The sequence below is a fragment of the Anthonomus grandis genome, chromosome 2 (assembly GCF_022605725.1).
Source record: "Anthonomus grandis grandis chromosome 2, icAntGran1.3, whole genome shotgun sequence".
NCBI classification, from domain to species: Eukaryota; Metazoa; Arthropoda; class Insecta; order Coleoptera; family Curculionidae; genus Anthonomus; species Anthonomus grandis.
This window is the reverse complement of record NC_065547.1, coordinates 6,399,399-6,427,066: the sequence shown is the minus strand read 5'-3', so window position 1 is coordinate 6,427,066 and position 27,668 is coordinate 6,399,399. Positions and strand designations below refer to the sequence as shown.

At 34.3% G+C, this 27,668-nt stretch overlaps 1 protein-coding gene and 1 long non-coding RNA gene across 6 annotated transcripts in view; one reads left to right on the top strand and one right to left on the bottom strand.

The window, feature by feature from the left end:
* Positions 1 to 7,396, top strand: part of LOC126750288 (uncharacterized) — a 10,883-nt gene extending 3,487 nt beyond the window's left edge. The window contains exon 3 of one of the 3 annotated variants that reach the window (XR_007665668.1): positions 7,310 to 7,396. This is a non-coding gene — a long non-coding RNA (uncharacterized LOC126750288). Of the gene's footprint in view, positions 1 to 1,742; positions 1,830 to 3,766; positions 3,854 to 7,309 lie in introns of those variants that run through there. The other 2 variants (XR_007665669.1, XR_007665670.1) reach the window with 2 other exon arrangements.
* Positions 1 to 27,668, bottom strand: part of LOC126750284 (titin) — a 1,176,889-nt gene that overhangs the window by 884,452 nt on the left and 264,769 nt on the right. The window lies entirely within an intron of this gene.

Here is a 27,668-nt window from a genome sequence, read left to right as displayed (position 1 = left end):
ACACATCTCGTGAGAGTGATGGGAACAAGCCGCTGGTATCGTTAGTTCAAATTCAAAAAAAATCAATTTTTGGTGAAAAATTCGATACGGGGGGGTATACCCTTAAAATGAAAAATCCCAAACTTTGGAGGTCCATATCTCGGCTTCTATGGGCTTTATCGGGAAAGTTCCAACAGTTTTGACTTAGTTTCGTCCTCCTGAATCCAACGAGACCATCCGCAAGGTCGTAGCTCCCATACTAGCTGAGATCTCGCATTTTTGTAGCCCATTTTTGGGCTCAAAAACGGGGTCGAAAATTGACTTTTTTCCGACTTTTCAAAGTGCTATAATTCCACTTGTTCTGGTCGAATTCCGTTATAACCCGGTGTTTTTGTAATGTAGGGGATGGGAATAAGCCGCTGATAAGGGTTTCTACAGCTATTTTCGGGTTTAAAGAAAATCGATTTTTCGCATTTTCAAAGTGCTATAATTCCCTTAGTTTTTCTCGAAACTCTTTATAACCCGGTGTTTTCGTGTTGTAGGTGATGGGAACAAGCCGCTGGTATCGTTAGTTCAAATTCGAAAAAAATCAATTTTTGGTGAAAAATTCGATACGGGGGGGTATACCCTTAAAATGAAAAATCCCAAACTTTGGAGGTCCATATCTCGGCTTCTATGGGCCCTATCGGGAAAATTCCAACGGTTTTGACTTAGTTTCGTCCTCCTGAATCCAACGAGACCATCCGCAAGGTCGTAGCTCCTATATTAGCTGAGATCTCGCATTTTTGTGGCCCATTTTTGGGCTCAAAAACGGGGTCGAAAATTGACTTTTTTCCGAATTTTCAAAGTGCTATAATTCCACTTGTTCTGGTCGAATTCCGTTATAACCCGGTGTTTTTGTAATGTAGGGGATGGGAATAAGCCGCTGATAAGGGTTTCTACAGCTATTTTCGGGTTTAAAGAAAATCGATTTTTCGCATTTTCAAAGTGCTATAATTCCCTTAGTTTTTCTCGAAACTCTTTATAACCCGGTGTTTTCGTGTTGTAGGTGATGGGAACAAGCCGCTGGTATCGTTAGTTCAAATTCGAAAAAAAATCAATTTTTGGTGAAGAATTCGATACAGGGGGGTATACCCTTAAAATGAAAAATCCCAAAATTTGGAGGTCCATATCTCGGCTTCTATGGGCCCTATCGGGAAAATTCCAACGGTTTTGACTTAGTTTCGTCCTCCTGAATCCAACGAGACCATCCGCAAGGTCGTAGCTCCCATATTAGCTGAGATCTCGCATTTTTGTAGCCCAATTTTGGGCTCAAAAACGGGGTCGAAAATTGACTTTTTTCCGACTTTTCAAAGTGCTATAATTCCACTTGTTCTGGTCGAATTCCATTATAACCCGGTGTTTTCGTAATCTAGGTGATGGGAATAAGCCGCTGATAAGGGATTCTACAGCTATTTTCGGGTTTAAAGAAAATCGATTTTTCGCATATTCAAAGTGCTATAATTCCCTTAGTTTTTCTCGAAACTCATTATAACCCGCTGTTTTCGTGTTGTAGGTGATGGGAACAAGCCGCTGGTATCGTTAGTTCAAATTCGAAAAAAATCAATTTTTGGTGAAAAATTCGATGCGGGGGGGTATACCCTTAAAATGAAAAATCCCAAACTTTGGAGGTCCATATCTCGGCTTCTATGGGCCCTATCGGGAAAATTCCAACGGTTTTGACTTAGTTTCGTCCTTCTGAATCCAACGAGACCATCCGCAAGGTCGTAGCTCCCATATTAGCTGAGATCTCGCATTTTTGTGGCCCATTTTTGGGCTCAAAAACGGGGTCGAAAATTGACTTTTTTCCGAATTTTCAAAGTGCTATAATTCCACTTGTTCTGGTCGAATTCCGTTATAACCCAATGTTTTCGTGATGTAGGTGATGGGAATAAGCCGCTGATAAGGGTTTCTACAGCTATTTTCGGGTTTAAAGAAAATCGATTTTTCGCATTTTCAAAGTGCTATAATTCCCTTAGTTTTTTTCAAAACTCATTATAACCCGGTGTTTTCGTGTTGTAGGTGATGGGAACAAGCCGCTGGTATCGTTAGTTCAAATTCGAAAAAAATCAATTTTTGGTGAAAAATTCGATACGGGGGGGTATACCCTTAAAATGAAAAATCCCAAACTTTGGAGGTCCATATCTCGGCTTCTATGGGCCCTATCGGGAAAATTCCAACGGTTTTGACTTAGTTTCGTCCTCCTGAATCCAACGAGACCATCCGCAAGGTCGTAGCTCCTATATTAGCTGAGATCTCGCATTTTTGTGGCCCATTTTTGGGCTCAAAAACGGGGTCGAAAATTGACTTTTTTCCGAATTTTCAAAGTGCTATAATTCCACTTGTTCTGGTCGAATTCCGTTATAACCCGGTGTTTTTGTAATGTAGGGGATGGGAATAAGCCGCTGATAAGGGTTTCTACAGCTATTTTCGGGTTTAAAGAAAATCGATTTTTCGCATTTTCAAAGTGCTATAATTCCCTTAGTTTTTCTCGAAACTCTTTATAACCCGGTGTTTTCGTGTTGTAGGTGATGGGAACAAGCCGCTGGTATCGTTAGTTCAAATTCGAAAAAAATCAATTTTTGGTGAAGAATTCGATACAGGGGGGTATACCCTTAAAATGAAAAATCCCAAAATTTGGAGGTCCATATCTCGGCTTCTATGGGCCCTATCGGGAAAATTCCAACGGTTTTGACTTAGTTTCGTCCTCCTGAATCCAACGAGACCATCCGCAAGGTCGTAGCTCCCATATTAGCTGAGATCTCGCATTTTTGTAGCCCAATTTTGGGCTCAAAAACGGGGTCGAAAATTGACTTTTTTCCGACTTTTCAAAGTGCTATAATTCCACTTGTTCTGGTCGAATTCCATTATAACCCGGTGTTTTCGTAATCTAGGTGATGGGAATAAGCCGCTGATAAGGGATTCTACAGCTATTTTCGGGTTTAAAGAAAATCGATTTTTCGCATTTTCAAAGTGCTATAATTCCCTTAGTTTTTCTCGAAACTTATTATAACCCGGTGTTTTCGTGTTGTAGGTGATGGGAACAAGCCGCTGGTATCGTTAGTTCAAATTCAAAAAAAATCAATTTTTGGTGAAAAATTCGATACGGGGGGGTATACCCTTAAAATGAAAAATCCCAAACTTTGGAGGTCCATATCTCGGCTTCTATGGGCTTTATCGGGAAAATTCCAACAGTTTTGACTTAGTTTCGTCCTCCTGAATCCAACAAGACCATCCGCAAGGTCGTAGCTCCCATATTAGCTGAGATCTCGCATTTTTGTAGCCCATTTTTGGGCTCAAAAACGGGGTCGAAAATTGACTTTTTTCCGACTTTTCAAAGTGCTATAATTCCACTTGTTCTGGTCGAATTTCATTATAACCCGGTGTTTTCGTAATCTAGGTGATGGGAATAAGCCGCTGATAAGGGATTCTACAGCTATTTTCGGGTTTAAAGAAAATCGATTTTTCGCATATTCAAAGTGCTATAATTCCCTTAGTTTTTCTCGAAACTCATTATAACCCGCTGTTTTCGTGTTGTAGGTGATGGGAACAAGCCGCTGGTATCGTTAGTTCAAATTCGAAAAAAATCAATTTTTGGTGAAAAATTCGATGCGGGGGGGTATACCCTTAAAATGAAAAATCCCAAACTTTGGAGGTCCATATCTCGGCTTCTATGGGCCCTATCGGGAAAATTCCAACGGTTTTGACTTAGTTTCGTCCTTCTGAATCCAACGAGACCATCCGCAAGGTCGTAGCTCCCATATTAGCTGAGATCTCGCATTTTTGTGGCCCATTTTTGGGCTCAAAAACGGGGTCGAAAATTGACTTTTTTCCGAATTTTCAAAGTGCTATAATTCCACTTGTTCTGGTCGAATTCCGTTATAACCCAATGTTTTCGTGATGTAGGTGATGGGAATAAGCCGCTGATAAGGGTTTCTACAGCTATTTTCGGGTTTAAAGAAAATCGATTTTTCGCATTTTCAAAGTGCTATAATTCCCTTAGTTTTTTTCAAAACTCATTATAACCCGGTGTTTTCGTGTTGTAGGTGATGGGAACAAGCCGCTGGTATCGTTAGTTCAAATTCGAAAAAAATCAATTTTTGGTGAAAAATTCGATACGGGGGGGTATACCCTTAAAATGAAAAATCCCAAACTTTGGAGGTCCATATCTCGGCTTCTATGGGCTTTATCGGGAAAATTCCAACAGTTTTGACTTAGTTTCGTCCTACTGAATCCAACGAGACCATCCGCAAGGTCGTAGCTCCCATATTAGCTGAGATCTCGCATTTTTGTAGCCCATTTTTGGGCTCAAAAACGGGGTCGAAAATTGACTTTTTTCCGAATTTTCAAAGTGCTGTAATTCCACTTGTTCTGGTCGAATTCCGTTATAACCCGGTGTTTTCGTAATGTAGGTGATGGGAATAAGCCGCTGATAAGGGTTTCTACAGCTATTTTCGGGTTTAAAGAAAATCGATTTTTCGCATTTTCAAAGTGCTATAATTCCCTTAGTTTTTCTCGAAACTCATTATAACCCGGTGTTTTCGTGTTGTAGGTGATGGGAACAAGCCGCTGGTATCGTTAGTTCAAATTCAAAAAAAATCAATTTTTGGTGAAAAATTCGATACGGGGGGGTATACCCTTAAAATGAAAAATCCCAAACTTTGGAGGTCCATATCTCGGCTTCTATGGGCTTTATCGGGAAAATTCCAACAGTTTTGACTTAGTTTCGTCCTCCTGAATCCAACGAGACCATCCGCAAGGTCGTAGCTCCCATACTAGCTGAGATCTCGCATTTTTGTAGCCCATTTTTGGGCTCAAAAACGGGGTCGAAAATTGACTTTTTTCCGACTTTTCAAAGTGCTATAATTCCACTTGTTCTGGTCGAATTCCATTATAACCCGGTGTTTTCGTAATCTAGGTGATGGGAATAAGCCGCTGATAAGGGATTCTACAGCTATTTTCGGGTTTAAAGAAAATCGATTTTTCGCATTTTCAAAGTGCTATAATTCCCTTAGTTTTTCTTGAAACTCATTATAACCCGGTGTTTTCGTGTTGTAGGTGATGGGAACAAGCCGCTGGTATCGTTAGTTCAAATTCAAAAAAAATCAATTTTTGGTGAAAAATTCGATACGGGGGGGTATACCCTTAAAATGAAAAATCCCAAACTTTGGAGGTCCATATCTCGGCTTCTATGGGCTTTATCGGGAAAGTTCCAACAGTTTTGACTTAGTTTCGTCCTCCTGAATCCAACGAGACCATCCGCAAGGTCGTAGCTCCCATACTAGCTGAGATCTCGCATTTTTGTAGCCCATTTTTGGGCTCAAAAACGGGGTCGAAAATTGACTTTTTTCCGACTTTTCAAAGTGCTATAATTCCACTTGTTCTGGTCGAATTCCGTTATAACCCGGTGTTTTTGTAATGTAGGGGATGGGAATAAGCCGCTGATAAGGGTTTCTACAGCTATTTTCGGGTTTAAAGAAAATCGATTTTTCGCATTTTCAAAGTGCTATAATTCCCTTAGTTTTTCTCGAAACTCTTTATAACCCGGTGTTTTCGTGTTGTAGGTGATGGGAACAAGCCGCTGGTATCGTTAGTTCAAATTCGAAAAAAATCAATTTTTGGTGAAAAATTCGATACGGGGGGGTATACCCTTAAAATGAAAAATCCCAAACTTTGGAGGTCCATATCTCGGCTTCTATGGGCCCTATCGGGAAAATTCCAACGGTTTTGACTTAGTTTCGTCCTCCTGAATCCAACGAGACCATCCGCAAGGTCGTAGCTCCTATATTAGCTGAGATCTCGCATTTTTGTGGCCCATTTTTGGGCTCAAAAACGGGGTCGAAAATTGACTTTTTTCCGAATTTTCAAAGTGCTATAATTCCACTTGTTCTGGTCGAATTCCGTTATAACCCGGTGTTTTTGTAATGTAGGGGATGGGAATAAGCCGCTGATAAGGGTTTCTACAGCTATTTTCGGGTTTAAAGAAAATCGATTTTTCGCATTTTCAAAGTGCTATAATTCCCTTAGTTTTTCTCGAAACTCTTTATAACCCGGTGTTTTCGTGTTGTAGGTGATGGGAACAAGCCGCTGGTATCGTTAGTTCAAATTCGAAAAAAATCAATTTTTGGTGAAGAATTCGATACAGGGGGGGTATACCCTTAAAATGAAAAATCCCAAAATTTGGAGGTCCATATCTCGGCTTCTATGGGCCCTATCGGGAAAATTCCAACGGTTTTGACTTAGTTTCGTCCTCCTGAATCCAACGAGACCATCCGCAAGGTCGTAGCTCCCATATTAGCTGAGATCTCGCATTTTTGTAGCCCAATTTTGGGCTCAAAAACGGGGTCGAAAATTGACTTTTTTCCGACTTTTCAAAGTGCTATAATTCCACTTGTTCTGGTCGAATTCCATTATAACCCGGTGTTTTCGTAATCTAGGTGATGGGAATAAGCCGCTGATAAGGGATTCTACAGCTATTTTCGGGTTTAAAGAAAATCGATTTTTCGCATTTTCAAAGTGCTATAATTCCCTTAGTTTTTCTCGAAACTTATTATAACCCGGTGTTTTTCGTGTTGTAGGTGATGGGAACAAGCCGCTGGTATCGTTAGTTCAAATTCAAAAAAATCAATTTTTGGTGAAAAATTCGATACGGGGGGGTATACCCTTAAAATGAAAAATCCCAAACTTTGGAGGTCCATATCTCGGCTTCTATGGGCTTTATCGGGAAAATTCCAACAGTTTTGACTTAGTTTCGTCCTCCTGAATCCAACAAGACCATCCGCAAGGTCGTAGCTCCCATATTAGCTGAGATCTCGCATTTTTGTAGCCCATTTTTGGGCTCAAAAACGGGGTCGAAAATTGACTTTTTTCCGACTTTTCAAAGTGCTATAATTCCACTTGTTCTGGTCGAATTTCATTATAACCCGGTGTTTTCGTAATCTAGGTGATGGGAATAAGCCGCTGATAAGGGATTCTACAGCTATTTTCGGGTTTAAAGAAAATCGATTTTTCGCATATTCAAAGTGCTATAATTCCCTTAGTTTTTCTCGAAACTCATTATAACCCGCTGTTTTCGTGTTGTAGGTGATGGGAACAAGCCGCTGGTATCGTTAGTTCAAATTCGAAAAAAATCAATTTTTGGTGAAAAATTCGATGCGGGGGGGTATACCCTTAAAATGAAAAATCCCAAACTTTGGAGGTCCATATCTCGGCTTCTATGGGCCCTATCGGGAAAATTCCAACGGTTTTGACTTAGTTTCGTCCTTCTGAATCCAACGAGACCATCCGCAAGGTCGTAGCTCCCATATTAGCTGAGATCTCGCATTTTTGTGGCCCATTTTTGGGCTCAAAAACGGGGTCGAAAATTGACTTTTTTCCGAATTTTCAAAGTGCTATAATTCCACTTGTTCTGGTCGAATTCCGTTATAACCCAATGTTTTCGTGATGTAGGTGATGGGAATAAGCCGCTGATAAGGGATTCTACAGCTATTTTCGGGTTTAAAGAAAATCGATTTTTCGCATATTCAAAGTGCTATAATTCCCTTAGTTTTTCTCGAAACTCATTATAACCCGGTGTTTTCGTGTTGTAGGTGATGGGAACAAGCCGCTGGTATCGTTAGTTCAAATTCGAAAAAAATCAATTTTTGGTGAAAAATTCGATACGGGGGGGTATACCCTTAAAATGAAAAATCCCAAACTTTGGAGGTCCATATCTCGGCTTCTATGGGCTTTATCGGGAAAATTCCAACAGTTTTGACTTAGTTTCGTCCTCCTGAATCCAACGAGACCATCCGCAAGGTCGTAGCTCCCATACTAGCTGAGATCTCGCATTTTTGTAGCCCATTTTTGGGCTCAAAAACGGGGTCGAAAATTGACTTTTTTCCGACTTTTCAAAGTGCTATAATTCCACTTGTTCTGGTCGAATTCCATTATAACCCGGTGTTTTCGTAATCTAGGTGATGGGAATAAGCCGCTGATAAGGGATTCTACAGCTATTTTCGGGTTTAAAGAAAATCGATTTTTCGCATTTTCAAAGTGCTATAATTCCCTTAGTTTTTTTCAAAACTCATTATAACCCGGTGTTTTCGTGTTGTAGGTGATGGGAACAAGCCGCTGGTATCGTTAGTTCAAATTCGAAAAAAATCAATTTTTGGTGAAAAATTCGATACGGGGGGGTATACTTAAAAAATGAAAAATCCCAAACTTTGGAGGTCCATATCTCGGCTTCTATGGGCTTTATCGGGAAAATTCCAACAGTTTTGACTTAGTTTCGTCCTCCTGAATCCAACAAGACCATCCGCAAGGTCGTAGCTCCCATATTAGCTGAGATCTCGCATTTTTGTAGCCCATTTTTGGGCTCAAAAACGGGGTCGAAAATTGACTTTTTTCCGACTTTTCAAAGTGCTATAATTCCACTTGTTCTGGTCGAATTCCGGTATAACCCGGTGTTTTCGTAATGTAGGTGATGGGAATAAGCCGCTGATAAGGGTTTCTACAGCTATTTTCGGGTTTCAAGAAAATCGATTTTTCGCATTTTCAAAGTGCTATAATTCCCTTAGTTTTTTTCAAAACTCATTATAACCCGGTGTTTTCGTGTTGTAGGTGATGGGAACAAGCCGCTGGTATCGTTAGTTCAAATTCGAAAAAAATCAATTTTTGGTGAAAAATTCGATACGGGGGGGTATACCCTTAAAATGAAAAATCCCAAACTTTGGAGGTCCATATCTCGGCTTCTATGGGCCCTATCGGGAAAATTCCAACGGTTTTGACTTAGTTTCGTCCTCCTGAATCCAACGAGACCATCCGCAAGGTCGTAGCTCCTATATTAGCTGAGATCTCGCATTTTTGTGGCCCATTTTTGGGCTCAAAAACGGGGTCGAAAATTGACTTTTTTCCGAATTTTCAAAGTGCTATAATTCCACTTGTTCTGGTCGAATTCCGTTATAACCCGGTGTTTTCGTAATGTAGGTGATCGGAATAGGCCGCTGATAAGGGTTTCTACAGCAATTTTCGGGTTTAAAGAAAATCGATTTTTCGCATTTTCAAAGTGCTATAATTCCCTTAGTTTTTCTCGAAACTCATTATAACGCGGTGTTTTCGTGTTGTAGGTGATGGGAACAAGCCGCTGGTATCGTTAGTTCAAATTCGAAAAAAATCAATTTTTGGTAAAAAATTCGATACGGGGGGGGTATACCCTTAAAATGAAAAATCTCAAACTTTGGAGGTCCATATCTCGGCTTCTATGGGCCCTATCGGGAAAATTCCAACGGTTTTGACTTAGTTTCGTCCTCCTGAATCCAACGAGACCATCTGCAAGGTCGTAGCTTCCATATTAGCTGAGATCTCGCATTTTTGTAGCCCATTTTTTGGCTCAAAAACGGGGTCGAAAATTGACTTTTTCCCGACTTTTCAAAGTGCTATAATTCCACTTGTTCTGGTCGAATTCCGTTATAACCCGGTGTTTTCGTAATGTAGGTGATCGGAATAAGCCGCTGATAAGGGTTTCTACAGCAATTTTCGGGTTTAAAGAAAATCGATTTTTCGCATTTTCAAAGTGCTATAATTCCCCTAGTTTTTCTCAAAACTCATTATAACCCGGTGTTTTCGTGTTGTAGGTGATGGAAACAAGCCGCTCGTATCGTTAGTTCAAATTCGAAAAAAATCAATTTTTGGTGAAAAATTCGATACGGGGGGGTATACCCTTAAAATGAAAAATCCCAAACTTTGGAGGTCCATATCTCGGCTTCTATGGGCTTTATCGGGAAAATTCCAACGGTTTTGACTTAGTTTCGTCCTTCTGAATCCAACGAGACCATCCGCAAGGTCGTAGCTCCCATATTAGCTGAGATCTCGCATTTTTGTAGCCCATTTTTGGGCTCAAAAACGGGGTCGAAAATTGACTTTTTTCCGAATTTTCAAAGTGCTATAATTCCACTTGTTCTGGTCGAATTCCGTTATAACCCGGTGTTTTCGTAATGTAGGTGATCGGAATAAGCCGCTGATAAGGGTTTCTACAGCTATTTTCGGGTTTAAAGAAAATCGATTTTTCGCATTTTCAAAGTGCTATAATTCCCTTAGTTTTTCTCGAAACTCATTATAACCCGGTGTTTTCGTGTTGTAGGTGATGGGAACAAGCCGCTGGTATCGTTAGTTCAAATTCGAAAAAAATCAATTTTTGGTAAAAAATTCGATACGGTGGGGTATACTTAAAAAATGAAAAATCATAAAACTTTGGAGGTCCATATCTCGGCTTCTATGGGCCCTATCGGGAAAATTCCAACGGTTTTGACTTAGTTTTGTCCTCCTGAATCCAACGAGACCATCTGCAAGGTCGTAGCTCCCATATTAGCTGAGATCTCGCATTTTTTGTAGCCCATTTTTTGGCTCAAAAACGGGGTCGAAAATTGACTTTTTCCCGACTTTTCAAAGTGCTCATTATAACCCGGTGTTTTCGTGTTGTAAGTGATGGAAACAAGCCGCTGGTATCGTTAGTTCAAATTCGAAAAAAATCAATTTTTGGTGAAAAATTCGATACGGGGGGGTATACCCTTAAAATGAAAAATCCCAAACTTTGGAGGTCCATATCTCGGCTTCTATGGGCCCTATCGGGAAAATTCCAACGGTTTTGACTTAGTTTCGTCCTTCTAAATCCAACGAGACAATCTGCAAGGTCGTAGCTCCCATATTAGCTGAGATCTCGCATTTTTGTAGCCCATTTTTGGGCTCAAAAACGGGGTCGAAAATTGACTTTTTTCCGAATTTTCAAAGTGCTATAATTCCACTTGTTCTGGTCGAATTCCGTTATAACCCGGTGTTTTCGTAATGTAGGTGATCGGAATAAGCCGCTGATAAGGGTTTCTACAGCAATTTTCGGGTTTAAAGAAAATCGATTTTTCGCATTTTCAAAGTGCTATAATTCCCTTAGTTTTTCTCGAAACTCATTATAACCCGGTGTTTTCGTGTTGTAGGTGATGGGAACAAGCCGCTGGTATCGTTAGTTCAAATTCAAAAAAAATCAATTTTTGGTGAAAAATTCGATACGGGGGGGTATACCCTTAAAATGAAAAATCTCAAACTTTGGAGGTCCATATCTCGGCTTCTATGGGCCCTATCGGGAAAATTCCAACGGTTTTGACTTAGTTTCGTCCTCCTGAATCCAACGAGACCATCCGCAAGGTCGTAGCTCCCATATTAGCTGAGATCTCGCATTTTTGTAGCCCATTTTTGGGCTCAAAAACGGGGTCGAAAATTGACTTTTTTCCGACTTTTCAAAGTGCTATAATTCCACTTGTTCTGGTCGAATTCCATTATAACCCGGTGTTTTCGTAATCTAGGTGATGGGAATAAGCCACTGATAAGGGATTCTACAGCTATTTTCGGGTTTAAAGAAAATCGATTTTTCGCATTTTCAAAGTGCTATAATTCCCTTAGTTTTTTTCAAAACTCATTATAACCCGGTGTTTTCGTGTTGTAGGTGATGGGAACAAGCCGCTGGTATCGTTAGTTCAAATTCGAAAAAAATCAATTTTTGGTGAAAAATTCGATACGGGGGGGTATACCCTTAAAATGAAAAATCCCAAACTTTGGAGGTCCATATCTCGGCTTCTATGGGCTTTATCGGGAAAATTCCAACAGTTTTGACTTAGTTTCGTCCTACTGAATCCAACGAGACCATCCGCAAGGTCGTAGCTCCCATATTAGCTGAGATCTCGCATTTTTGTAGCCCATTTTTGGGCTCAAAAACGGGGTCGAAAATTGACTTTTTTCCGAATTTTCAAAGTGCTGTAATTCCACTTGTTCTGGTCGAATTCCGTTATAACCCGGTGTTTTCGTAATGTAGGTGATGGGAATAAGCCGCTGATAAGGGATTCTACAGCTATTTTCGGGTTTAAAGAAAATCGATTTTTCGCATTTTCAAAGTGCTATAATTCCCTTAGTTTTTCTCGAAACTCATTATAACCCGGTGTTTTCGTGTTGTAGGTGATGGGAACAAGCCGCTGGTATCGTTAGTTCAAATTCGAAAAAAATCAATTTTTGGTGAAAAATTCGATACGGGGGGGTATACCCTTAAAATGAAAAATCCCAAACTTTGGAGGTCCATATCTCGGCTTCTATGGGCTTTATCGGGAAAATTCCAACGGTTTTGACTTAGTTTTGTCCTCCTGAATCCAACGAGACCATCCGCAAGGTCGTAGCTCCCATATTAGCTGAGATCTCGCATTTTTGTAGCCCATTTTTGGGCTCAAAAACGGGGTCGAAAATTGACTTTTTTCCGACTTTTCAAAGTGCTATAATTCCACTTGTTCTGGTCGAATTCCGTTATAACCCGGTGTTTTCGTAATGTAGGTGATAAGAATAAGCCGCTGATAGGGGTTTCTATAGCTATTTTGGGGTTTAAAGAAAATCGATTTTTCGCATTTTCAAAGTGCTCTAATTCCCTTAGTTTTTCTCGAAACTCATTATAACCCGGTGTTTTCGTGTTGTAGGTGATGGGATCAAGCCGCTGGTATAGTTGGTTCAAATTCGAAAAAAATCAATTTTTGGTGAAAAATTCGATACGGGGGGGTATACCCTAAAAATGAAATATCCCAAATTTTGGAGATCCATATCTCGGCTTCTATGGGCACTATCGGGAAAATTCCAACGGTTTTGACTTAGTTTCATCCTTCTGAATCCAACGAGACCATCCGCAAGGTCGTAGCTCATATATTAGCTAAGATCTCGCATTTTTGTGGCCCATTTTTGGGCTCAAGAACGGGGTCGAAAATTGACTTTTTTCCGAATTTTCAAAGTGCTATAATTCCACTTGTTCTGGTGTATGTTCTGGCGTATTAGTGAATTACAGGGTGATTTATAAAAAACGCCAAATTTTATTTTAATTGTTATTTCTAAAACTATTGGTTTTAGGAACTAAGTTTTAATTACAAAGTTTTATATTTTTTTGTGCTTTACAAAACTTCAACCTTAATTTTTTTTAAAACGTTTGATATCTTAGCAACGGCTATCAATTTTTTTTTAAATACGGACTTGCATTTTTTATAACTTATTTTAAAAGCATTTTTTATTCCCTTTAAAATTATGTATTTTATTGATACACTTCCCAACGTTTTGTTGTTTTATATTAATATAATTATTATATAGAATTTTAAAATTAAACATAAACCTGATGCATTTCTGGGATTTATTTGATCTAAATGAGTATATTGATGGCATTTTTAGGTATTACTCAGCATCTTTTTAAGTTTTTTTTTTAATTACTATTTTTTACAAAAATTCTAAGTGAATTTGCTTTTTTAAATAATTCAAATTTAAAACAAAATTGAATTTTTAATATTTACATTTTTTTAATAATTTTTAAGTACAAGAAAATAGTAAAATTTAGCACTCAACTACAAAGTAGCAGTAGTCCTGGAATTAATAAAATTACTGGATCAATACCCTTGTTCATATAATTAATTTAATATTTAAACTTGCTTAAATAAATAAGCTTTTTTCCTAATAGAAACTACTCCAAATTAATCTGTAACAGTCTGGACAACAAAATACAAGAAAAACTATCCAATTTCTGGATAAAAATACAAAAAATAATTTCAAAAATAAAGGAATCGTGGAATATATTTTCACTGGATAAATAATAAATAAGTAATTAGTTAATTAACATTCCCTTAAAAATGCCCTGTGGAGACCTCCGATTTGCTCCATTTAATCCAAGATACTTTACGTTAAGAAAAAATTATTTTCAAGAGTTGGAACTTATAAAAAAATAGATGAATTTCATAAAAAGCCTGGAAAGCTTGGAAAATATTTTTCTTGGAAAACGTACCAAATTATACAAAATTTCTGGAAAAAAATCTGGTTCTTGAATGATTTTATTCAAAAAAATATACATTGTTAAAAACTTGGTAAATATGAAAAATTATTGTAAATCTAGAATACATTCAAAAAAATTATGTTAAAATAAAAAAGAATCCTCAAAACAACAGTTTTTTTTATAATTTCTGAATATAAATATAAACAATTTTCTCAAAATTTAAGAAAACCTTTTTTCAAATCTTTGGGAGATATTTTCTTAATCCAAAATCCTGGCAAAACAAAATTTAATTTATGTAATGATTTAAGCACAACTTAAATGACTGATTTGGTTTTTATATACCTACCAGAAGACTTCTACTAAAGCTATCTTTAAAATTCATTAGTCTTTATTAGTCAGTTATTTTGCTAGGTTTTAAAATTTTCTGAAAAGATCCTTCGAAGCCCTTAAATTCACCCTATTTAGGCTAAAGCTTTATATTTCAATGTGTGACTTTCTTCTTTAAAAGATTTTGGGAAGTAGAGTGTGAAATACTTAAAAGAAAAATAAATGGTTGACTTGAATTATATACACCATAAGCCTACCACTGAAGCCATCTTTAAAATATGCTTTACATTAACCTTTCCAGATAAAACAGTATTCAAAATTCTCTGGAAATATCACTTGGAGTTCTCCAATTCACTTCACTTAAGTGAAGATTTTATATCTCAATATGTGACTTTTATCCTCGATTGCCTTAAGAGAACTGAGTAATTGACTTGCATTATATAAACCCTAAGATTACCACTAAAGTTATATTTGGAATATGTGATTCTCCAGCCTTTCCAGACAACTTAGTATTCTAAATTTTCTGGAAATACTATTTGAAGTGCTTTGATTTACTTCACTTAAGTCGATACTTTTATTTAAATATTTATCTTTCTTCCTTTGCAGTGCTCTCAAAGGTGCTAGGCAGACATTTCTCTACATATTTATGAATTTTTTAAATATTAATTTTAAATTAAAAAAAATTAAATTTTTAATAATTACTTTTTTTTAAATATTTTTTAAGCATAAGTAAAAGAAAACAATAAAATTAAGCACTTTACAAAATAGCAGCGGTCCTGCAATTAATAAAACTACTGTAAAACTTATAAAAAGACAACCACAAATATTTACTTGATCGATAAAAATCCTGGAAAAACAAAATCTAATCCATGATAAACGCCAAAATTGAATAACTTTCTTCCTCAATAAATTTAAATAAAAGTTTGTAATGATTTAACCAAAAATTAAATGACTGACTTGGTTTTTATAGACCAGAAGACTTCTACTAAAGCCATTATTAAAATATGCCATATATTAGCCTTTACAGTTATTTTGGTATTTCAAATTTCCATGTATTTCAATGCGTGACTTTCTTCTTTGAAAGATTTTGGTAAGTAGAGTATGAAATGATTGAAAGAAAATTGAATGGTTGACTTGAATTATATACACCATAAGCCTACCACTGAAGCCATCTTTAAAATATGCTTTCCATTAACCTTTCCAGATAAAACAGTATTCAAAATTCTCTGGAAATATTCCTTGGAGTTCTCCAACTCACTTCATGTAAGTGAAGATTTTATATCACAATGTGTGACTTTATTCCTCGATTGCCTTAAGAGAACTGAATAATTGACTTGCATTATATAAACCCTAAGATTACCACTAAAGTTATATTTGGAATATGTGATTCTCCAGCCTTTCCAGACAACTTAGTATTCTAAATTTTCTGGAAATACTATTTAAAGTGCTTTGATTTACTTTACTTAAGTCGATACTTTTATTTAAATATTTATCTTTCTTCCTTTATAGTATTCTAGTGTATATTAAGGGAACATATATATTAAAAGAAACTTCCTTAATAGGTTATATTAAACGTTTGCAATAACATTTGGTTAACTTATATAGCATGAATAATGAACTTAGCACTAAGACCATCTTTGAAATTTACCATCAACCAAACCTTCCAGACAATTTAGTATTCCGAATTCTCTGGAAATGCTGTTTGGAGTCTTTTAACTAACTCCATTTAAGTCAAGACTTTATGTTTCAATTAATCTTTTGCCTCCTATTTTGTCTTCTAAATAACATCCAAACATCTGGTTTACATAATATTGCGAACTTTAATTTAATTTTATAAATCGTTTTCATATATCAAAACGTTCCATAAAAATAGTTGGCTTCAAAATGAAAATAAACGTGCATTATTTAAATTGCAATTTAAATTAGGGCCACTCGAATGTATTTATGCTCTGTTAGGTTTTAGTTGAAAATTATTCGTTTATTTTGTGACAGCTCTGTTAATGGTCGGTAGTTGGAATTCGCTTACGTAAGAATCAATTACGAATACGACATGTCAATAATTAATTAAAAATTCTAAAAGTGAATTCAGACCGTGAAGTGAACGTCTTTAAATTGTTAAATTCCCCTACTTTTTCCGCAAAAAAGATATAAAAAGAAAATTTGCCCATTAATTTCAGGTTAATGGGATTTCGGCTTCCAAGATAGTAAACAAAGATAGGGCGTTCGGTTCAAGTCTCAGCAACAATACAAGTAATTAGCGTGAATTCCCTATCATCATTAATCAATCTACTGTGTGCCTGGATTGTATGCGTGGCGGGCATTTTAAATTGCCGAATATCGATTTGAAACTTTTCAATTCGCTTTTAACGTAAATTCTCTTGTTTTATACCAAGGGTGATTCGTTATAACTTTACTTACGAAATTTGCGTCCTGGATAACATTTCTTGAATTAAGTACTTAGCCACAATAATTTATTTATCAAGACCCTAAAAGAAAATTAGCTCTTAATCAGGCTTTTGGATGCAAAATACTGCTTCCAGGATGTAAAAAGTCAATTGGACTGCCTGGAAAAATAAAATGCTGGCCTTGACCTACCTGACAACAGAATCTTTGGAACTTCGTAATTATTTGAGGAGCTTAAAACTCATTTTAAAATTACTTCAACATTCTGTAAAAAATTAAAAATTATTCCAGGGCCTTAATACACCTAAAAATTCACGTCAGCTACGTGGAGAAAATATCAAACGTTTGAAGATCATGAAAGATTTAGTTATTTACCTAAAATACGTAAAAAACTGACTGAAGCTTTATTTCGCCCTATAGCTAAAAAACAAAAGTATCTTAAATCTCAAAAACTCTTAAAGTACTATAGAGGAAAAAAGATAAATCATTAAATAAAAATCTGGGCTTATAAGAGGTTAATCAGAGGACTGTAAAGGACTTTTCCAGAGAGGTTGGTATACCGAATTTTCTGGAAAGGCTATTAGATGACACATGTCATCTAATAGCCTTTCCAGAAAAGATGTTCTTAGTGGTATATTTATGACCTAAGTGCACCATTTAGTTTTCTTTAAATCACTTCACTATAATAAGCAATACCTTGGTAACATGACGCTATAAATATCATAAATTCAGTATAATTAGGAAAAGTAAATCAGAGGTCTTCAAAGAGCAATTCCAGGGAATTTGGAATACTACATTTTCTGGAAAAGCTACTGGATGACAAATTTGAAAGACAGTCTTAGTGACAAGCTTATAGTTTAAGTTATTTAAGTCGAACAGTAAATTTTCTTAATTAAAGAACAGTTAACGTCTCACTATGAATGTCAATAATCTGATTTTTTTTTAATTTTTGAGAAGTCTTATTTATTTCTAACCATTATACTTAAGATGGAACTACTAACCAACATATTTAAGATCACCGGAGACCAAGAAAGTTAAAGAAAATTTTTGGGTTATATTTAAATTCAAAATATATTTATTTGTCAAAATTAAAATTACAATTTTACGAAAAATAATTATATATGAAGTTAATTAGAAGATTGCAAAGGGATATTCCAGAGAATTTAGATTACCAAATTATCTGGAAATGCCTAAGTCAACAATAGACTTTATTTCTTTGAATCACTATAATATATTGGTAAATGTCTTGTTAACATCTCACTGTGAATATCATTAGTTTTACTTTATTAAGGTTTGAGTAGTTTAGATTTACTGTACTTAAGAAGCTTGATATTTCTTAAACTTATCCTTGCATCAATAAAACCAAGTCCTAAAATCTGTAGAGAATTGTCTGCGCCTAATATCTTTGAGAGCATTAAAGAGGAAAAAAGATAAATAATTAAGTAAAAGTATTGGCTGATATAGAGTATAACAAAAGAGTGTGAAGGGCTTTTCCAGAGAAGTTGGTATACCGAATTATCTGGAAAGGCTATTAGGTGACACATTTTAAAGACAGTCTTGGCAGTAAGCTTATGATATACGTGTCTAAGTCAACAATAGACTTTATTTCTTTGAATCCCTACAATATATTGGGGAATGTCTTGTTAACATATCACTATGAATATCGTTATTTTTATTTTTTTAAATTTTAAGTAGTTTTACTTTCTTTTTAGCCATTATCCTCAAGTTTTACCATGCCTAAGAAATGAGAAAGATGAAAATGAAAAAAGAAATTAGAGAAATGTGTAATATCTTTGAGAGCATTAAGGAGGAAGAAAGATAAATAATTAAATAAAAGTATTGGATGCTATAAAGTATATCAAAAGAGTGTAAAGGGCTTTTCCAAAGAAGTTGGTATACCGAATTATCTGGAAAGGCTATTAGGTGACATTTTTCAAAGATGTTTTTAGTGGTAAACTCATAATCTAACTTATCTAATTCAACCATTGAGCTTTGATTGATTACAATATATTGAGGAATATTTTGTTACATCACTTTGTCAATATAAAGCCTATTTTATTTCAAGTATTTTTAGTGTGTATTTTTTTATAAGACGTTAAGACTAAAACTACCATTTTCTAATTGCAATAATTGGTTTTCCATTAAATAGCAAAACAACATCAATCTTAATTAGTTGCTTTAAAAATTTAAATTTCACTTGATTTACGTGGGATTTGTGAATTTGTTTCTTTTAGGCATTTTAATGAGTCGTTATTTATTTCTTTCAGGTACAAAAAATTATATTCCATTATGTTTTTCATATAGAGTTCCGATGAGAAATTTCTTAAATTGGAAAAAACTGTTTGAAAAAGAATATCGCTCCTTTAATTTTTTCTTTTAATGATACAAAAAAAAATTCTTTTAAGCATTAACTTAACGTTTACGTTTGTCGTTAAATTAAAAAAATTTACACATTGGCTCCTTCTCATTTCGAATATCATTTGCTTACTTTTACTTTTAACTTGATGGAACTTGATACCTCTTAAATTTTTCCTTAAATCAAAGAAAAAATCTCTAAAGGCATGTCTCCTCAATATCTTAAGAGCACTACAGAGGAAACAGCACAAATACCAATATCAAAGTCCTCTGCTTAAACAAAGTAAATCAGAGATCTCCAAGTGGCTATTCCAGAAAATCCGGAATACCAAATTACCTGGAAAGCCTAGTAGATGGCAAATTTTAGAGATCGTCCTAGTCATACTCCTACGACCTATATTATCTGAATCAACCACGATAAAAACTAAAACCATTTAACCAAAATAAATAAAATTAATTTGCACTCGAAGTAATTTATTGCTTCTAAAGAGGGCTAAAATAGGCTCCAATTGCAGTTTACATACACCTCATTTGAGATCGCCGTAAAACAACAACACCAACAAAGAATATAGAAAAAACGAGCGAATTAAAGCCGTTTTGTAAATGAAAACGGCTTCTCCCTCGTACCGGATTGAGTCCACGTTAAAGCTCCATAGTAAACAAAATTAAACGTGTGTTCCGTGAAGTTTGGCGGCGAAGTTAAAAAAGTTGCGCTTTTAGCAAATAACAACCTTGTAGATTAAAAGGGTGATGCGGTTTATGTAAATTGACGGTGTATATTCCATTTATTTTGATGCTGATTATAACGTGGTAACGGGGATTTGCTTACTGCGCTATAAAATTGCACATAACGCAACCGATTAATGGATTTTTTTGTGAATTAACTGGAAAACTTACTGCTTTCAAGTATGACTCTAGATCACCAAAAAAAGTGTGTTTTATTTATAAAATTCCCTCTAGTTTTTAATCAGTTTATTTGTTCGCAGTGCCAACTGTTAGTGAAACCAAACAAAAGCTTAGCCACCCCGATAGAATCTGGACGGTAGATTTCAATCCGGTTTTACAAATAAAAGCCGGCCATCAAACAAAGGAACGGCCAAAAAAAATGTTAATAATTGAAACGGCGCAATCGGCGTGATTATAAACCTATCTATGTACCAAAAAATCAGAAAAGGACAAAAAAATATGACGGGTTTTGTTCTACTCGCTCGCGGGGCATTTTTTAAAAGCCAAATTTGAAATTCCGTTAGTATCGAGGGATATTCACAATTTTTCAGCAGAAGATTCTTAATAAGCACATATGGGATGAACGTAATATGTTTGTCTGATTATTTCTGGTGTATAAACCATCTTTGGAGTATCATTTGGGCCATTTCCAGAGAATTTGGTATAGCAAACTATCTGGAAATGCAATAAGAAGGAAGGTCTTAAAAGAAATTTTAATGAGGTACTTAAGATCTATGAGATTTGGATCTACCAGGATAAAAACTATAATAATCAATGCAAGGAAATAATAATAAACGTTACTCCTTATTCTCTTTTCTGGTAACTGATTACTTTCAGTCTGTAGGCCATCCTTTAAGCACATTAAGTCAATGATTGAGTACAGATTTAGTAAATATATGTCTTTTTTGTTTTTTCCTTCCAAACTTGCACAACATGGTTTCTAAATTTATCTATTTCATCCTACTGGTTCCGATTTATTGTCAAGGTAAGTTGAAAAAGAAATATTAAAGTCAGCTTATTTGTTTCATGATTCCAAAGTATCTTTCCAGAGAATTTGGTTTACTAAATTATCTGGATATGCAAGATGTATATATGTTTCAAAGGAAATTTGTATGAAATGCTTAAAATCTATGATATTTGAACTAACTAGGACAAAAACTAGAAAAAAGAAAAGAAACGGTTCTCCTTAGAAAAATACTTTGTTCATATCGCTGATTACTTTTGGTCTGTTGATGACGCTTAGAGGACATTTAGTCAATTTTTTAGGTTATTCATAACTTAATTGCATACGTCAAGTCAATAAATAAGTAAAAATTTTGTTATTTTTTTTTTCTTTGCTAACATAATTTCTAAGTTTATTTATATCATATTTGTTATCAAGGCAAGAAGAAGGAGAAAATATTAAGGTCAAAGTATTTGTTTGGAGTTAATCAGAGGATTTCAAAGCACCTTTCCAGAAAATCTCGTATACCGAGTTATCTGGAAATGCAAGAAGGAGATATTTTTTTATAGAAATTTTAATGCAATACTTAAGGTCTATAATATTTAAATGAACTAGGACAAAAACTAAAATAAAAAAATGCAAAAAATAAAGAATAGGAGGCCGGTCCTACTTAAAAATTATTTTTTTTCATATCGCTGACTATTTTTGGTCTATAGTTCACGCTTAGAGAATATTTAGTCACATTTCTATGTCATCTATAACTTAGTTGTAGACAACAAGCCAATAATTAAGTATAAATTTATTAGTAGATATTTTCTTTCTCTTTTTTCTTTCTTTGCGAATTTGCTCAACATAATTTATAAATTTATTGACATCATGTTACTGGTCAGATCTGTAATCAAGGCAAGAAGAAAAAGAACTATTAAGGTTAAAACCTTGATTAATATAAAGTATATCACAGGATTTCAAAGTTCCTTTCCAGAGAATCTGGTGTACTGAATTATCTGGAAATGCAAGAAAGATATATGTTTTGAAGAAAATTTCAATGGAATGCGTAAGATTTATGATATTTAAATTAACCAGGATGAAAACTAAAATTGTATATGGCAAGCTAATAATTAAGTATAAATTTAGTATATTTTTTTTGACTTTTTCTTGCAAATTCGCACGATGTAATTTGTTTATACCATCTTACTGATTCAGATTTTTTACCAAGGTAAAAAAGAGGAATATTAGGATCAAAGTATTGGCTTAAGTGAAATAAATGAGAGGATCTGAGAGTACCTTTCCAGAGAATCTGGTATACCGAATTATCTGGAAATGAAAAAGGAGATATGTTTTAAAGAAAATCTTTATTGAAGGCGTAAGATCTATGATATTTTAATCAACCAGGACAAAAACTAGAACATAAAATTACAAAAAAAAGATTAGTCCTTAAAAAATACGTTGTTCATATGGTTGATGATTTTTAGTCTATAGGTCACCACTAGAGGACATTTTGTTACTAGGTAAATATTTAGTCTGTCTTTTTCATTCTAAACGTGCATGACATAATTTCTTAATTTATTTATATCATGTTATTGGTTAAGATGTCTTACCAAGGTAAGAAGGAGAAATATTAAGGTCAAAGTATTGGATTAAATGAAATAAATTACTGAATTTCAAAGTACCTTTCCAGAGAATCTTGTATACGGAATTCTCTGGAAATGCAGGAAAAATATATGTTTTTAAGAAAATTTCGATGGAATGCGTAAGATCTGTGATATTTGAGTCAACCAAGATAAAAGCTAGTATATAAAATTAAACAAAAAAAAAGTTAGCACTTAAAAAATATTTTGTTTATATAATTGATTACTTCCAGTCTGTAGGTTGCCCTTAAAGGACATTTTTTCACTTTTCTATGTCATCTTTATCTTAATTGTATACGACAAGCTCATAATTAAAAATAATTTTAGTCTCTTTGTCGTTTTCCTACTAAATTTACATGACATAATTTCTAAACTTATTTATATCATATTACTGGTTCAGATTTCTTACTAAGGTAAGAAGGAAAAATATTAAGGTCAAAGTATTGACTTAAGTGGAATAATTTAACGGATTTCCAAGTACCTTTCCAGAGAATCTGGTATACCGAATTATATGGAAATGCAAGAAGGAGATATATTTTAAAGAAAAATTTGATCGAATGCATTAGATCTACGGTATTTGAACCAACCAAGACACAAACTAAAATATAATTATAAAAAAAAGAACAAGAGTCGTTTGTTAGTCCTTAAAAAATACATTGTTCATATGGCTGATTTTTTTTGGTCTGTAGATCACCTTTAGAGGGCATATAGTCTCTTTTCTATGTCATCTTAAACTTAACTGTATAAGACAAGCCAAAAATTAAGTATATATATATATAGTTAATTTTTTATTTTTTTTCCTTACAAATTTGCATAACATAATTTTTAAATTTATTTATATTATCTTACTGGTTCAGATTTGTCATCAAGGCAAGAAGAAGGAGAAAGATTACGATCAAAACATTGATTTAAATAGAGTAAATCAGAAGATTCCAAAGTACTTTTCCAGAGAATGTGGTATACCGAATTCCCTGGAAATACAAGAAAGACATATGTTTCGTAGAAAATTTTAATTAAATGCTTAAGACCTATGATACTTGAATCAACCAGGATAAAAATTAGACTTAAACATATAAACAGATTAGGAACTTTCTATGAAAATATATTGTTGATTCTGCAATTAAATTCCAAATTGTATTAAAGATGTTTTGGAGATATTCAGTCAAACACTTGATCGAAATGCAGCAAATGAGAGTGCTCCAAACTACGTTTCCAGAGAATTTGGAGTACTGGCTTCCCCGGAAATGTTAGTAAATGACATACTTCAGAGCTCGTTTAATAAACAGTTTATATTCGATTTTTATTTGGATCAACCAGCGTAAAAACTTGCATAAACATTAGATTAAAGAAAATTATTCAGTAGGCCTTGAAAAAAAAAAACATAAACTTAATTTATATCATCTTACGGGTCCCGATTTATTATCGGACCACTTTCAAAAGTCCCTCCGGGGGTTACAAGAGGGATCCTAAAAAAAAAAGAAAATATTGCTCGGGGACATTTTCTGACTGGCTTGACCAGGAAAGTATTTCCAGGGTTTCTCCGGGGCTAAATCCCTAAATCATCTGACTACGGGATCAATTTGCATAATATTTTCTTCGAGTGGAAACCGGATCGGCCGTGGGGGGCCGAAACGAAATGAAAATTTACGGTATGTGATTTATTTTATAAAATTGCCAAGATTACATTTTTAGGGCTTGAGTAGATTATCTTTAAATCAAACTACTTGCTTGAAGGGAACCAATCAGAGCGTTCCAAAGGGCCTTTCCGGATAATTTGGAACACTGAATTGTCTGGAAACGTTAGTGAGTGACAGATTTCTAATTAATTATTGGCATAATGTATAATCTAAAGACCTCTGGTGTAAACCCCTGGGAGCCAAATTAGATAAGGATTAATATTTATTATAGTAGTTGTAATAGTTACCTTAATACAATATAAATAATGACACAAAAGCCTTTTCAGAGAAAAACAAATTTATAACCGCAGGGATACAGCGCGCCCTATGAAATATTACAAATTTTATTCAGTTTTATGCCCTTTTTTGTTATAAAATAATATTTTATACTTCATTGTTGCCGGAAATATTGCCTGTTTTTATTAAATTTTGATTGGCAGGGTACAACAAAAAATAATTAGACAAATTTTGTTATTTAATATAAATTTATTGCTAAAAATATTAAAATTGACAAAGAGTTACTGTCTATGCTTTTTTTATACTTTTTAATCCAGATTTCGCCCTGGTTGGTTCAGATTACCTAGAACTTGAGCTTTTTATTAACACCATTTCTTGAATGTATCATTTATGTGGATATCCAGATGATTTACTATTCCAAGTTATTTGGAAATGCCCTTCGGAGTGGTCTGATTGACTTCGCTTGAACCAATAAATTGATTCAAATAAATTGGAAAATTCTTTTGTGAATTTAAGGCCCACTGGCAAATATATCGAGTCTATATATTGCTAAAATTAAGGAAAACAGAAAAAAAAAATTTAAAAGAGTTTCATTGTTTATTGAAAGACAAATTTTATAACTTTTCAACGAGTAACATTTCTCATTAATTTTATATTTTTCTTTGCTTTGTTTTCTTACTTTTCAATTTAATTTTTACTCTGGTTGATTTACTTAGCATTAATCTTAAACCTTTTGCTGCAACATTATTGAGAATAGATCATTTATGTACTTTTCCAGACAATTCAGTATTCAAAATTCTCTGGAAATACACTCCAGACTGCTCTGATTGTCTTCATTTAAGCCAGGACTTTAAATTAAATAAATTTAAAAAATCTTATCTGATTTTTTGGGCCAACTGTAAAATGTATGGGCCAATATTCAAATATGTTAAAAATTTCCGAAATTAAGAGAAAAATATTTTTTTTATAACTTGACAGTTTTCTTAGTTTTAGGAGCCACTGTATGCTTTTCTAACAACATTTTAATGCGCATTTTTTTATCTGTTTGATGTACTTATCATATACCTAAAGCCTTTCATTAACATCATCTTTTAAATAAATCATTTGCAGATAATTTGGTATTAAGGATTCTTTAGTAATTTTAAGGTACATTGGAAAATATATCAAGGCAATGCCAAAATGGTAACAAATAGCAAAATTAATGAAGAAAGAAAAATGAGTTTTTCTAATTTGGGAGTTTTTTGGTTGTTGGAAGACAAACTCAAGTAACTTTCCAAGAAGTAATATATTTGATCTATTTTCTGTTTTTCTTAGCATTCTTTTAATGAATTCTTACTCTGGTTGATTCACTAGTATTAACCATAAACCTTCTACTAAGACCGCCTTTGGAATATATCATTTAAGTACTGTTCCAGAAAATTCTGTACGCAAAACTTTCTGGAAATACGTCTTGGGGTGCTCGGAATGAATTCATTGGAACAAAGACTCTTATTTTAATTATTTAAAAAATTCTTATGTCAAAAAACAAAATTAAATTTTTCTCTCTTTAATGGGTGACAAATAAAAGTTCTTTCCTTAGGAATGCCATTTCTCACCGATTTTATGTTGTTTTTACCATTTCTTAATATATTCTTGTCTCTGATTGATCAACTTATTATGTATCATTAGTTTTCAACGAACACTATTCTTAAATTGTATCATTTATATTGATTTCCAGATAATTTAGTATTCAAAGTTCTCTGGAAATGCCCTTTGGAGTGTTCTAATTGACTTCATTTATGCCAATATTGTGATTCTAAGAAGTCAGAGAATTCTTATGTGCGTTTAAGGTACATTAAGCTATGCCATTATTAGCAATAATGTTGAAATGGTAGAAAATAGAAAAATTAACAAAAAAAGAAAAATACATTTATAGTCATTTAAATTCCAGTGCAACGATATATTAGAATGGTAACCCGTCAAAACACCAGCATTCCACCTACCAAACAATGTCATCCACCTTCTATTTACATTGTTTGAGAAGTAAAATGCTGGTGTTTTGACGGGTGACCATTCTAATATATCGTTGCACTGGACTTTAATACAAAAATTTTTCTAATTTAAGAGATTTTTTGATTATTGACCAGACAAACCTAGGTTACTTTCCAACGAGTAACATTTCTCATTTATTTTATGTTTCTCTTTACATTTTTAAATTTAATTTTCACTGTGGTTGATTCAGCTAGCATTGAACTGAAGTCTTTTACTAAAACCGTTTTTGGAATATGTCATTTGAGTAGTTTTCCAGACAATTTGGTACTCAACATTTCCTGGAAACACACTTTGCAGTACTCTTATTGACTCCATTTAAACAAAGTTTGCTTCTAGTCAGAGTTTGAGAATTCTTTTGTGAATTTTAGGTACACGGGAAAATATCACAAGCCATGGTTAGCGGTAGTGCTAAATTGGTTCTAAAAAGAAATTTTAACGAATAAAGAAAAATATATTTTTCTTATTTGAGGGTTGTTATAATTATTGGTAGACAAACTTAGGTAACCTTCCAATGAATAACCTTTCTGTTTATCTGATCATGATGAGGGTTAACTGATCACAAGGCAGTTTTAGCCAGGATTAGTTTTCTCAAAGTAAACCGACCTAGAAAAACAGGCAGTGCAAGCCAAGTTTTTCCTGTTCTACTGAATTGAAGTTAAATTTATTTTCTTACAGGCCTAATTTCTTCCAGGCATTTGAAGTTTTTTCTTATAATAATAATAATAATAATAATAATAATAACTAAAATGATATTATCAGGCATGTTTTGGTATGTCCAAGATAGTAAAAATTAGTCTCGTTAATATAGTCTATGTTATGATTTTTTTCCAGAGAGTTAAACTATTATTTTTAATTCTTTAAATGCCTGGAATAAATTAAAAGCGCCTATCTTCTAAACAGTTAATTTATAAAGGGTGTCTCAATAGGAACGCACGTTTTGAATTGCGCAGCATTCTTTTTTTATCGCAGTATGTCAAAAAAAAACTGAAAAAAATAATGTAAACAGTTTGCGATTAGTAGCCATGGAACGATATACGGTCGAACAACGAATTATTATTGTTAAAACACACTACAAATATGGAGAATGTTTTGCGGTAACAGTTCGTAAATTGCGAGGCATTTTTGGTCGACACGACGCACCAAATCACACGACCGTCCAAAGACTAATTTGAACAAAATGGTTCTGTTGATGATGTAAAAACACCAGTGCGTCACCGTACTAGCCGTTCTGTTGAAAATATTGCCGCAGTCCGTGAAAGTGTTGGCGAGAATCCGGGAACATCTATCCGTCATCGTGTTGCATATTTCGAAGAGCACTATCCACCGAATTCTAACAAAAGATCTTCATTTACATGCCTATAAGATTCAATTGACCCAAGAATTAAAGCCAGTGGACCATGCGACGCGCCGTACATTTTCTTCTTGGGTATTGCAAAAACAACAAATAGATGTCGATTTTTCGAAAAAAATTTTGTTTACCGATGAGGCACACTTTCACCTTAATGGCTTTGTTA